This window comes from Ornithodoros turicata, chromosome 3 (genome assembly GCF_037126465.1).
Source record: "Ornithodoros turicata isolate Travis chromosome 3, ASM3712646v1, whole genome shotgun sequence".
NCBI lineage: Eukaryota > Metazoa > Arthropoda > Arachnida > Ixodida > Argasidae > Ornithodoros > Ornithodoros turicata.
This window is the reverse complement of record NC_088203.1, coordinates 26,918,133-26,931,487: the sequence shown is the minus strand read 5'-3', so window position 1 is coordinate 26,931,487 and position 13,355 is coordinate 26,918,133. Positions and strand designations below refer to the sequence as shown.

Sequence of the window (13,355 nt, the reverse complement as noted above, 5' to 3'; positions counted from 1 at the left end):
CTGTGACCGATGTGCCAAGCATCTGCTCCGCTGACGTGCGCAAGACGTTGGTGTCTAAACAGGAGATGACATTTTTTACGTCAAAGCACATGATTGTTTCATGAGTACAGACAGTTAGAAATGTGTTTACAGATTTGGAAATATGTGTAACATGAATGGAATGAAAAAGAAGAAAAATGGAGATGTAGGCACTCGTTAAGAGCACCAGCGACTCACGCACAATATCTGGGAGAAAGAAAAGGAAATAAATTAATGACAGAGGGAATCGTATGCTTGATATAGTACGCGTTCCTTCTCTTTTTTATGGTGCTGACTACGAAATTATGATATGCGATGCACTTCTAACCCACAGGAAACTGTTCCTACCATGTGCAGGATATACACTGCAGCAGTACGGGGGAGAGGCCGCCCATCTTGTTGATTTCTGCTTGGGATACGCACAGCTGAAACGGTTTGCTTTGCAGTTAGTTCACCATACAACAGTCAAGGCATCACAATATCGTTTGGGAGCATCTCAATTGGCATACCACACTGTGAAGTTTGTGCATGTGGTTGCCTTATTGTCGGGGACCAAGAGAGCTGGGCTGCCTGACTGGCTGAAGTAGACGCTCATCCATTTCCCTCGCCTTCCACTGCATCCTTGTATACTTGGCGGACTGTGTGGGACTCTGTGTGACAATGTGGAAAGCGATATGAAGTACCTACATAAAGTGTCAAGGTCATCCAGCAGTTCTGAAATTTAGGTTGGATTGGTTTGCCGACCATGCTGAAAGCATGTTCAAAAGCGTTTTGTATGGATGGAAATACATAATTATGCGTATCCCGATGGGAAATTTAGGGTCTGGGTGCACAGCTTCATTCACTGCATGATTAATGCCTCAATTTTACCAGCGTTAAAGTACAACACGTTCAATGTAAGGCCACGAAACAGTGGAATGAATCATACGGTGAGAATAAGGTTGCCACATAGGTGGAGGCGTACGAAACATCCTGGATTGGTCTGCGCTTTTCGATGATGCAGCAGAGACAGCGTGACAGCATTTCTCCTATTTTCAACAAAGAGTGATCGTGTTATGTAATAGTGTCTCACTTGATATACAAGGGCCAGGTCAGTGCTGGGAAACAGTCATGCTGCAGAAGTTTTCGTGACAGAATTTTCTACAAAGAACAGTGTACTGACTCAACGCTTCCCAAATTGTGGTAATAAAGATTAATTTACCTTGAACGTTGCTCAAGTCCATGTATGTCAGTGGACAGCATCCTTCAGAATTGCACTCTGACTGAACATCTGTATAAGCGTCCATGCACTTTTGTCGTCGGCACTTTGCGATGGGTAACGCTTGTTCCGTACAGGCGTTGCTCAAATGAGCCGTATCTGAACCTCGCTGGTGTAACACATGTATTTCTCCTTCTGTAGCTTCATTTAGACTTCATTTGGACTTCTATTGGACCGCTGTTAATCATATCATCATGCCCTGACTGAGGGTACCGTCTACCCTCGGTGCCGTCACATTGTTAGTTTCGCCGCTGTTATCTTACGGAACGTGTTGCTTGCAGGCTCTCACACACGGGGACAGTGACATTTCGTCGAAATGTGCGTGATGGCATCCACATTTTTTTGGCACCTGAGCGTACAGTCTGGTTCCAGAATAGTGTCTTTTCTCCCAGCTACACTCACAAGCAGTCAAACAAATGAACATGTGCCGCTAGTAGCCACCTTAGCTCCGCACAGTGGCAAATGATGGACTTCCGAAACTCGCTCGCAATTGTAACATCACACCACAACACCTCCAGCCTGCAACCCGGACGAACTTGCTAACGGTTTGAATGTTTGAACCTCGCTCCCACTGGTCGCCTAGAAGCATCGCAAGTCGCGTATCTTATTAAAACCACAAAATACTGGATGTTGCAATGCAAAAACATGACGAATGAAATTGATAAATTTTACATCGTGTTCGGTAACGATCATATTAAAGATCACGTAGTAACGTTACGAAATGCAGCCGCAGTTGCGTACCGCGCAAGCGCAGTTGGAGGCGCGGAGTGTTCGTGGCGTCTGCCATGGCGTCTGCATTATCGCAGGGAGTTCTCACAGGGATGAATATGGGACGATTTTCTATTGCTCGCTTCCGGGGATCCGGGGGACGACGCATGGATTAACTAATCACGATGAGGCCGTGAGATGAAAACGGGATGATCTAGGAATCATATGTGTTTGCTGGGTAATCACCTCTTTCCGCAAACTCATCGCTAGCCTAATCTCACTTCGTTCCGCTTGACAACTTTTGCGCATTCGACATCGTGTTAAATCTTTTCCTTCCACGTGATCGCTCCATGCATATGTCTTCGTGTTACATCGTTGCAGTCAACATCCTCGTTACTCACGGTCCGCAAACTCTTCGTTAACCTTTTTTTCTTTTTTCCTTTGCAAAGTAGAGCGTGGGTAGCACTTTCGAAATCTGCTTTCGCAAAGGAAGAGATCCAGTGTCGTCTGCTTTTCATCACTTTTCCGAAGAGAGGCGAGCATGGAATGATAGCGACACATGTTAAGAACTAAAACAAAAAAACAAGTTGAAACGAAATAGTAATGTCTTCAAAGAGTGCTTGATTATTAAGTACATATTTCTACTCACTTAAAAACAAAATAAAATAAACTAGTGATTCTCCGATTAAATCTTTTTATTGAGATACTTTAGCAACAATATAACAGCCCTCTTCGACAGCGTAATTCCATATCCAGAATGATGTTGGCCATGTGTTCGACCGAGTGTGTATACATTTTGTGGGCAGTGGTGAACTTTTAGCTCCCGATCCTCACACGAACAACATACTTCTACACATTCCTGATCGTAAAAGCTATGACTGACATTCACCAATCTCAAGCACATCTGTAGCTGTTGTGTTTCATTGTGTGTGAGAGTAACTCCATAGCGTGTTGGAAGACCAGTCTTGTCCCAAAGTCGTAACGCCAGCAGTGATGCATTAGGAGGACACGTATGGGCATAAACGTATTCTTCCAGCTCAACTTCTTTGCTGCAGTTACCTTGTTGAAGTGAAGATGATGACTTCGTTAACTCAAAAGTTACTATGACGAGAAAGAATATGTGACACAGAAGACAAAATAGAAAACACACCCTATCCATTTCGCTCTTTTATGATGAAGTGAGAAAGTCTTAGTATTGAGGATGAATTTATTTCTTATTGACGATACATTTTTCTTATTCACAAACAAGTCGATTTTTCAAAAGGTCCAGAGTAAATAAAGTTATGTACTTGGCAGTTGAATGGAATCCATGCTTTATGGCAGTGTCGATAAAACACAGACTCTTTGTAGCAAGTTGCATGGCATCGAAACGAGTCGAATAGTCAAATAGCTCACTCATTTGCCGTGACCATTCGGTTAGTAAAACGAAGGATGAACTTGTTAAAAACGAACAACAACAACAACTTTATTTTCGACCTTGGAGAGTGGGGAGTTTCATCGCCGTTAAAAACGAATCGTCTGTATGAAGCATCGAATACATTTCCTTTGCAGTTTCCCAAATGACTTGATTTGGAGGATTATTCGGTAGAGCTCGAAACAGCACAATGTTCGTCACAATTTGAAAAGCTTCCGCTAATGGCGTTCTCTTGACCGTTGTTAACCCACAATTTGATAGCTGCTTCCAAGAGGTATGTTTCTCATTACATGGCAGATGGAGTTGAAATATGTGGGACCTCCTATTCCATTTACCGCATTCATCTTCTCCTTTTTCCGATTGCTCTGTTTCGTCGTCTGTGGACCATGAATCGGCAGGCTGGGTTTCAACGTCGGACCATGCTGTACTGGTCTTTTTTTTTTTTCAACCGAGGTAATTTTCTGCTATCCACTTCATGTCCGCACTTCCACTGAATCTAACTAAATACTGGAGCTTTCCATTTCTAACTCGTCTTTTTATAATCTTTTCTACTTTCGGTACTTCTCTCACTCTTACCATTTCACTCTCGTAGAAACTACCAATGATATCTTCATTGTTAAGGTCACGCAGTAGGTATGTATTAGGATAACCTATTTTGATTGCTCTCACCGAAAAAATCTCTTTTGTAAATGACTGTAAATATCTCTTTGTTAACTGGTGTCTATATTTGGCAATTCTAACGAGATTACCAAGATTGTAACGTGGTTTCTTTGGGGCTTCAGTTGGGGTGGGATAAAGTCTTTCTCGGAAAATGTGCTCGTTTTCTTTGGTTACATCCACAGGTCTCGCAGAGAGAGTCCTGTGCACTCGATTGTTGTACGCTTTGATTACTTGAGGTAGAATCTTCACATAACGTTTATGACCCTGATAGGTAAAGATACGGTAAAGTGTAGACACAATACTTTGCTGACATCTCTCAACGATCGCACATTTATAAATAGACATAGAACGATATAACGTTATGCCTTTTCTTTTCAAGAACTCTCGCACTACCTTGTTCGTAAACTCTGTTCCTCGATCACTATGTATCAGCCGTGGAGTACCGATCCTCTTAAATGCAACTTTAAATGCTCGAAGAATCTCAGGAGATTTTTTATTGCGAATGGGTACAACAGCGAGGAGCCGGGAAAAAGCATCTATACAGAAGAACAAATAGCCAAAACCATCATTTTGCCCTTTTAGAGACTGCATGTCCTTTAGGTCGATTTGGAACATTTCCTGCTTTCCGAGTGCAATTATTTTCCGAAAGGTCTTGGTCGCTTGTACTCCTTATGTAAGCTGTAAACATCACTTGTCTCCAGATATTTAGCAACTTTGCCCTTCTTTTCACCGATGGCTTGAGCGAGTCTCTGCACTCCACCAAAACTGCCGGCATGTTCTGGGTCGTAATAGGCAGCCATTAGTGCTTTCTTCTGCTGCGAACTCGAAGAGCGTCAAGGGATAGATAGGCATTTATTGTAGCTGACACGTCTCCTCTCATCCAGGAAGGTTGTCTGTTGTGAAGTTCATACTTCAGCAATTCGACAATGGACGAGTGTGGCACTACCTTCCCGTGACATATAACCCTTCTGTACTCGTCGTAAGCTAGAACAGTTGTTATCAGTTTGAGTATTGCTAATACCTTTTTATGATGCCTTGGAGGGAAGTGCGACAATATGGTTTCATCTTGAAAATAGTCTTTCTGTTCCTCCTGCACAGGCTTCAATATGGGCTCCATGTTAGGTTTCGGCGGGCACGCTTTGCAGCACGTGTGATTGCTGGCGAGACACCTTCAGGTGTGCTTGCTTCACTTGTAACAGGCGATGCTCGACTGCTCGATGCTCCCGTTACTCTGTGTTTCCTTAAACGATTTGGATGCACAATAAGTGTTGGTAGCTTCAGTTTGACCAATAGCGGCAAGATGCGATCGAAGTAAGGAGGAGTTGGAACATTTCTCGCTCTTGAGACAAGATAATAAACGAGATCGATTATATTACTATTCTCCAACGTTTGACCGTCAACGATTACTTCGAAGGTTTGCGCATTCCAGGAGATTGTTGGTTGTAGAAGTTGCAGAAGTTGGTTTGCTCTGACCTTATAACCACTACTCATAAAACCAACAATTGTGTCACTTTTCTCCCCCTCCTCGGTCTGTGTTCCTTCTTCTCGCGATCCAGGAAGTCTTTCGCTTGTATGTTGTTTTGCAGCTCTACTTGAATGTAGCAAAGAGTGAAGATACTGAATTATCTCTTTTGCCTTGATGTCATCCGGTTCATCTTTCTTCAATATATTTGGGATGTGATCTTCTCGGTAAGGTACAAGTTCGTATTTCTGCATCGATTATACCCCGATTGCTTTTGCAATCGCTCTTCCACCCAATGAGGAGATGAGACCCAACAAAGGTGGTAATAGAAACTGCAGAAAACCACCTGATTGTTGCAAGACCTTTTTAGCTTTCTTGACCCCCGTTGCGTCTCGTTTTGCCAAAATGCGAATTGATGCTGCGTAAGGTTTTAATTGCTTTCTTACTCTCGGAGTTACTGTGACGTTTCCTTCACAAAGGTTCATACAAATTTCTCTGATCGTATTCAACTGATCCTTTGTAGCATGCTCCAAAAGATAATAACGTTGCTCGGGTGACGTAGTTTCTGCGAGCAAGTGAAGAAAATGAATATTCTTCTTTACACGTTTCATGTTTTATATACTATTTGGCGATGATCGTCGGGAAATATGTTCGTCCACACTCGATAGTGGTCTCAACAATTTTGAGACAAGTCAATTACGATGTATGAATACGGTTTCTTACAAGCATCCTTATATATGCTTGTCAATAAGTGGCTTTTGTTCCGTCCAAACAATTGTCGTGAAAGTATTTGTAATTGATCCACAGTTCGAGCAGAACGACATAGAATTAGAGCACTGCTATTGAACTGAATACATCTATACAGAGGATCATTAACAAATAAATATTGAGTAATGAAGATGGCCGAACAGTTGAGATGGTGGCATCCAGCTACATAGAAGTTACAGATTTCTTTTAGCCTTTTCTTGTCAGCCAAGCAATCGTCAAATATGATTAAAGAATTTCTAACATCCTCCAGGTTAGTGGGAATATCTTGACTGAAAGTTACCTCGGGAAAATCGTCAAAAATAGGTTGCTTGTACAAGTATATGTACAGTATACGATCGAAAGGTTTATCGAAGACAGTGGCTCTATGCTTGATCAAACGTGTAACGAGTGTCGTCTTTCCACTTTGACTTTGTCCAGATATAGTCTTTGAGACAGGAGTGATAAACCTATACGGTCTAACCTCAGTCATCTCTTCCAAGTAAATGAAGACTGGTATAAATAGCACATTACATAAGACTTTTACTCTTTTTTTTTTCAAGCATGTGTGTTTTTTTATGAAAACGATAAATGGCAAACAACACTTAACCTTTATGCACTCCTTTAGTTTGTCAATGTTGGGTATGGCAGCTGAGAAACTCATATCTGTATATCTTGTGCAGCAAGTCAGTGTAGAATTCTCAAGTTCTAGCACTTTCAGCTTGTGCAAACACGCAATATGAGTCTGTGACCGTGTCTTTTTTTTTCGGAACAAGTCTGTTCTAGACGGTTTTTTTTCTTACTTTTTTCCTGTTCAAACTTGTCTAGACATGTGATGAGCACGTGATTGGTTACGTCAGAGAAGGTAACCAACAAAGTCAAACATGTCTATGCATGCACTGTTCGCAAAGCGCTATATAAGACTGCCCTCCATGACGATTCTTCGCACAGATCCTCACAGGAGGAAGGGTACGTTACACTTTTTTCCTTTCGCTCCGATATGTGGGAAAGTGTGCTTATATTTATTCTTATTTTCAGCTTCACTCTGTGTGTAGAAAAGAATAAGTGAGCCAGAGTGAGAAGTCACCACAAGAGAAGGTATGACATCTATTTTGGATAAGCTCGATAAACTCAAGAAACCTGGAGATGGAGATATTCAGAAAATGAGTACCCTACCGAAGAATGAAAAGCTGGAGGTCTTGGATTTGCGAAAGATTGACACGGTGTACGGCGAAGCGGTCTATGTAGAAGTGTTGATGGAGAATGACAAACGTGTAAAGTTCTATTCCTAGTCGCTTTAAGCGTTTGACAGAGGATGATCTAGAGGAGATGAGACAACTGCCAAATCTTAAAATTGAGAAAAAGGAGAGATTCAAAGATGGCAGGAGAGTTGCTTCGCCCGACATTCTATTCACTCATGGGAAGAAAAAGTGATGATACATCGACATATCGGCAGCTCCCATCCTGAGACACTTCTCTCCACATCATGGTGACCTGTCACTTATGTCTTCAACACGAACGTCAGTACTATGCATCAATAGAGGGACTCCAAATTCATCTGGCAAACGTTCACGAACTCCAGACACCCTGCATACCATTTTGTGAGACTCTCTGCACACTACGGAACTACACGAAACGCTTCGAGTTGCATCTACATGACAGAGACGAGGCGGGGCATGAAGTGACAACGTTTTTTCATGAGTATGAACACTATCTTGCTAATGTATTGCGACACTTTGGATTCCCACTGCGCTACTTCACATTTCTTAAAGTAGAACTTGGGCGACATACGCCCGATGAGGAGCTACGACTTGAGATTCATTTTGTACCTTCTAAAGTGAGAACTGTTTGGTCAGAAGGAGATGTACTGCCTTCGATTGCGCCGTCGAGTAGTGAGATAGCACAAACATTAGAAAACTTAGAAATTCAAGGCTCCGTTTTTTTTCTCTTTCGCATTCTTGCTTGTATTCTAAACATTGGACGTTTGGCTCCTCAACTAATTGGATGTTCCCAATTTGAGTTACCGAGTCAATTGAAACGAAAGTATCGTTCCCTGTTGAATGTGGATTACGGACTACATGAAGATGAAGAGAAAATGTGTTTTGTCTTCTCCGTGATTGCTGGACTACATCCTGCCTCGCATCACAGGCGGAGGGCATCTTCCTACAGACCATACATAACACAGTATGTATTTCCTGATACATTTCCCGTAGCTTTCCCAAAAGATGTAGAGATATTTGAGAAACGTAATGAAATTAGCATTAATGTGTACGCGTACGAAAAGGAAGAAAACTACATTTACCCCATCAAAGTTGTTGATGAGGAGCGTCAGAAACATCTGGACTTGTTACTAGTTGACTCTCATTTTGTGCTCATCGCAAATTTCAATGGATTGTTTGTTCCACGTGGACAATTTCATTGTAAAAGATGTACAATGGGCTTCTGCTCAGAGGGAAGTCTGAAGTCTCATTTAAGTATGTGTAAGCAACAGAAAGTAGCCAAGACCATTTACCCAAAGAAGGGAGAGACATTAGCATTTGCAGGGGAACATCTCATGTCAGAAGTTCCCTTCTACTGTGTGTATGACTTTGAAAGTGTGCTGTCACCGTGTCTGGATTCAGGAAATGTGTATGAAGATCACATCCCCTCTTCGTTTTGTCTGTTAGTGATACGCGCATCCGACTCATATGTCCTCCAAAAGCATCTGTATCGTGGACCTAATTGTGTCACTGTCTTTATGGAGCTACTGCACAGACTCCATGACGACATTTTGGAATGGATACGTACAATTGCCCCTCTAGAAATGACCGCAGAAAAGGAGCAGCAGCATGCCACAGCAAGTCACTGCAACGTTTGCCAGGAATCTTTTGCAAAGAAGCAAAAAGTTCGTGACCATGACCATGTAAGTGGAAAATTTCGACAAACTTTGTGTAACACCTGTAACTTAAAACTGAGAGTGCCTCCTAAGATTCCAATCATTGCACACAATGCCAACTATGACTTGAGTTTTCTTTTGTCTCACTTGCATTTGCTTAAGAAAGTAGACATAAAGGTGATTGCCAGTAGCTCCCAAAAATTCAAGGCTATAGACGTTGGCTCTTATCGATTCCTAGATAGTTTAAACTTCTTGAATGCAAGTCTCGAAACATTAGTGAAAAATCTACGTGAGAAAGGTGAAGACAACTTTCGTTGTCTTCGTCAATTTTTTCCAAACGAAGAACACTTTCAACTAGTTGTTCGCAAAGGAGTGTTTTGTTACAATTTTGTCACCACTTTCGAAGCCTACAATGAGCTTTCTCTACCTCCTCGGGATCAATTCTTCAACACTTTGAATGAGACAGAAGTAAGTGAAGAAGATTATTGTCATGCACAGAGGGTCTTTGAAAAATTTCAACTCCGTAATCTGGGAGAGTATTCAGACCTATATTTACTCACAGACGCACTGCTTTTAGCAGACGTGTTTCAGGGCTTTCGTAAGTGGACACTTGACTTTCACAAGATTGAACCTTTTCACTTTGTGTCTCTGCCCGGATTAAGCATGTCTTGCACCCTAAAAATGAGTAAGGTAGAGCTAGAGTTGATTCACGACCCTGACGCGTACCTGCTGATTGAAAATGGCATACGAGGAGGTATTACACAGTGTTCGCTGAGGAAAGCGACTGCAAATGTACCAGGAACAGAGCAGTTTGACCCCAAAAGCCCAAGTAGCTTGATCCACTACATAGACGTTAATGGGCTTTACGGTTCAGTAATGAGAGAACCACTACCTTACGGAGGTTTTGAGTGGCTCACAGAGGATGAAATCACGAACTTGGATATAACACACCTCCCAGATGACGCACCTATGGGTTAGTTCCTCGAGGTAGATCTAGCATATGACAAAGAAATCCACCAACGTCACAGAGATCTGCCAGTTGCCCCCGAGAAAATGTCAGTTCCCTATGATCTGCTGTCAGAGTATCAAAAGGAATTGATGAAGAAGTTTCACCTTGCTGAGAAAGCTACCGATGCAAAGTTACTGTTGACATTATTCGACAAAGAGAGATATTTTCTACACTATCGCAAGCTGCAGTTGTATACCCAGTTGGAAAAACAAAGTGGAATCTGAAGTGGTTTAAACAGGATCCACTTAAAGGCTAAAGTGGTTTAAACAGGATCCACTTAAAGGCTAAAGTGGTTTAAACAGGATCTACTTGGAGGCCAAAGTGGTCTAGGACAGATCCACTTAGAGGCTAAAGTGGTCAAGGAGGGATCCACTTAGAGGCTAAAGTGGTCAAGCAAAGATCCACTTAGAGGCCAAAGTGGCCAAGGAGGGATCCACTTAGAGACCAAAGTGGTCAAGCAAAGATCCACTTTAGGGCCAAAGTGGCCAAGAAGGGATCCGCTTAGAGGCCAAAGTGGTCAAGCAAAGATCCACTTTGAGGCCAAAGTGGCCAAGGAGGGATCCACTTAAGGCCAAAATGGTTCAGGATATATCCATTTTGAGGCCGAAGTGGTGAAGCACTGATCTACTTAGAGGCCAAGAAGGTCAAAAACGGATTCACTTAGGGGCCAAAGTGGTCAGAAATGGACCAACTTTGAGGCTAGAATGGTTTACGTTGGAAGACTGAGGGGCGGAGGTGGATCAGTACAAATCATCGGGAGACTAAGTAGTTAAGAACGTGACTATTTAGTGAAAGTGGTTAGCCAAATTCAGTGTGAACTCAACTGGATCAGGGAACTGTGTCAGAAGAACCTGCAGTATCAGCTACTATGCTGCAAGGGGTGCTCAACTGAAATGGCCAGAGCTTGTTTGCACATTTCTTAAGGCGATGTCAGTGGCTTTAACATTGAAGGACCTTCTACTAGATAGAACTGTTACAAATGAAGAAAAAGAAAACATAATTGAAAGGCAAAAAAGATTGGTGAAGCTACATTATCTTTTGAACATTTTGCAAGAAGCAGTCACAACCTCCAGCACAGAACAGCCTGCTCCATTCTACGTGGACAGACTGGGGGAGGAATTGAAACCATGAAATTGTCACACTGCCTGCCCTTTAGTCCTTATATTGGATACCAATGGTGGCCCACTAAGCGGTGTACCAGGTGACATACGTGGATTTTCAAAGCAGCCGACCAGGAACTTCATTGCCTGGAGGCACCTCACCAGCGCCATAACAAACTAGGGGAGATGACCTCAGGAATGTCAATACATCTCTTAACCTGGATCACCTAGGTGACAGCAAAAGTTATAAAAAATAAGGGGAAAAAAGTATCAGCTGCCCAAAAGAAAATAAACTTCCACGGTTACAGAACGTGCACACGATTAGCTTTGGACAGAGCAGTTCAGGTCTCGTCAACAATACTTGCTTTATTGTACAAAAACACACATCATAAATTCCACAATCAGTGATGGATACAACAGCATCACTTGTCAGTAACATGGTTATTATTTGTGCATTATTATCACCCTAATTTTATTGCAAGTGTACTCTTGGGCCGTAAAGCTTCTTTGCTGCACTTGGGGCTTGAAGCCACACTAACCATAGGCTGCATACACAGACCATCATATCACAGTTTTATCTGAGAACTAATAAATAAATGCTACAGTGATTAAGAATTCTAGAATACTTTTCATCATGATAATGTTGTGCATTTTTAACTGCAAGGCAGACTTGCTAGCAGTAGGTTCACACGATCAGAAATCCTCTCTCTCAACAGTCTACTACTTTCTACTCTACTCTTGTCTACTCTCAACTACTTTCACTCCTCAAACCACATTAGTAACTATCCACATGCCAGAAGCAAAAATAAAAAAAAGGCAAGTACATATATATATATATTTCTCAGGTCAGCACACTTTCCTGACATATGACAACACATAGATCTACACAATGTATATGGATGTTCAGATCATGATAAAAGGTAACACATAATTGGCATAATATTCCCTTTGTGCACCGGCCGATGGCGCCAGCAACTTGGGGGCGGGGTACAGGTTGCTTAAACACGTAGTCTTCCATAAGGGACGATAAATACAGGGTGTCATGTGATGAGCCTTCATCGCACGTTAAAGAAGCCTCAGGTGGGCAAAAGGAATCCACAGACCGACCGCTGTGGCATCGCTCATGATCTCAGTTGTCTCGCGACGTTAACCCCCAATTATCATTTTATTATCCCTTTGTGCAACATCGCACTGGCCAACTGTAGGAGCGGATGTTGTGAAAAGTGGGTAGATGGTGGACTGCTCATATGTTTATTACTCATTGTAGTAACGTGTGCAGGAAAATTTATGCCGATCGTGTGTTAGCCTTGTGTTTGATGCACAACATGCGACGTCACATCATTTGCTTGACTGATGGTTCATCTAACACATAAATCCACAATCAGTGAGCCTTGATTGGTACTCATGTACATACAAGGCTTTGCACGACTGGTCAGTTCTAGAAGCTTGCGTTGAGGTAGCCATCTGCAATATTTTATGTGGGTCACACATGGAAACCTATCAACAGCATACTCCTCCATGATGACATAGACTTTGCTACCACCCTCACTGGCAGTAACTGAAATTACATTCTCAATTCTCGCGTACACTCCATCCTGCTCAAATACCGTTGAGTCAGTTTTCGTGGGAACAGTGTACTTTGTACTATGGAGGGTGACCTTGCCAATGGACACTCGAACATATTCTACGACATCCTCGCAATGTGGTAGGAGCCTTTGAACAAGCGACCTTACAGCATCAGATGGAGGGTGGCCAGTTCCCAGGGCCACAGGAGCATTTGAAACATTGGCACGCTCTTGTCGAAAGACACCTCCAGTATCTGGAGCAGCTCTCCCCTGTAGGACTTGAAGATTGCTCTGCAATAGCACTCTTGATAAAATTTGTAAAGGGACACCCTTATACGACTTTACGTGCTTCAGGAGCTTGTCCATATTATTTTCAAACACAAAGCAGGAATGTGTCCACAAGGGTCCCAGCAGGACAGCAGCCTTAGGGAGATGCAATAGCGTGTGTACGTTTGAAGACATCTGGCCCTTGCCATACAGCACCTCGGTGTGTAAAACAAACTCCGTGAGTTTTTCTGTGCTTTCATCCATGTCTGTTTTGG

The 13,355-nt window shown here is 42.5% G+C and overlaps 1 long non-coding RNA gene across 1 annotated transcript; it reads right to left on the bottom strand.

The window, feature by feature from the left end:
* Positions 1 to 409: 409 nt before the first annotated feature.
* LOC135390104 (uncharacterized) lies at positions 410 to 1,144 on the bottom strand. Its single transcript, XR_010421708.1, has 3 exons — positions 1,091 to 1,144; positions 528 to 668; positions 410 to 443 (listed from the first exon to the last, which is right to left on the bottom strand). It is a non-coding gene; the product is annotated as an uncharacterized LOC135390104 (long non-coding RNA).
* Positions 1,145 to 13,355: the final 12,211 nt, after the last annotated feature.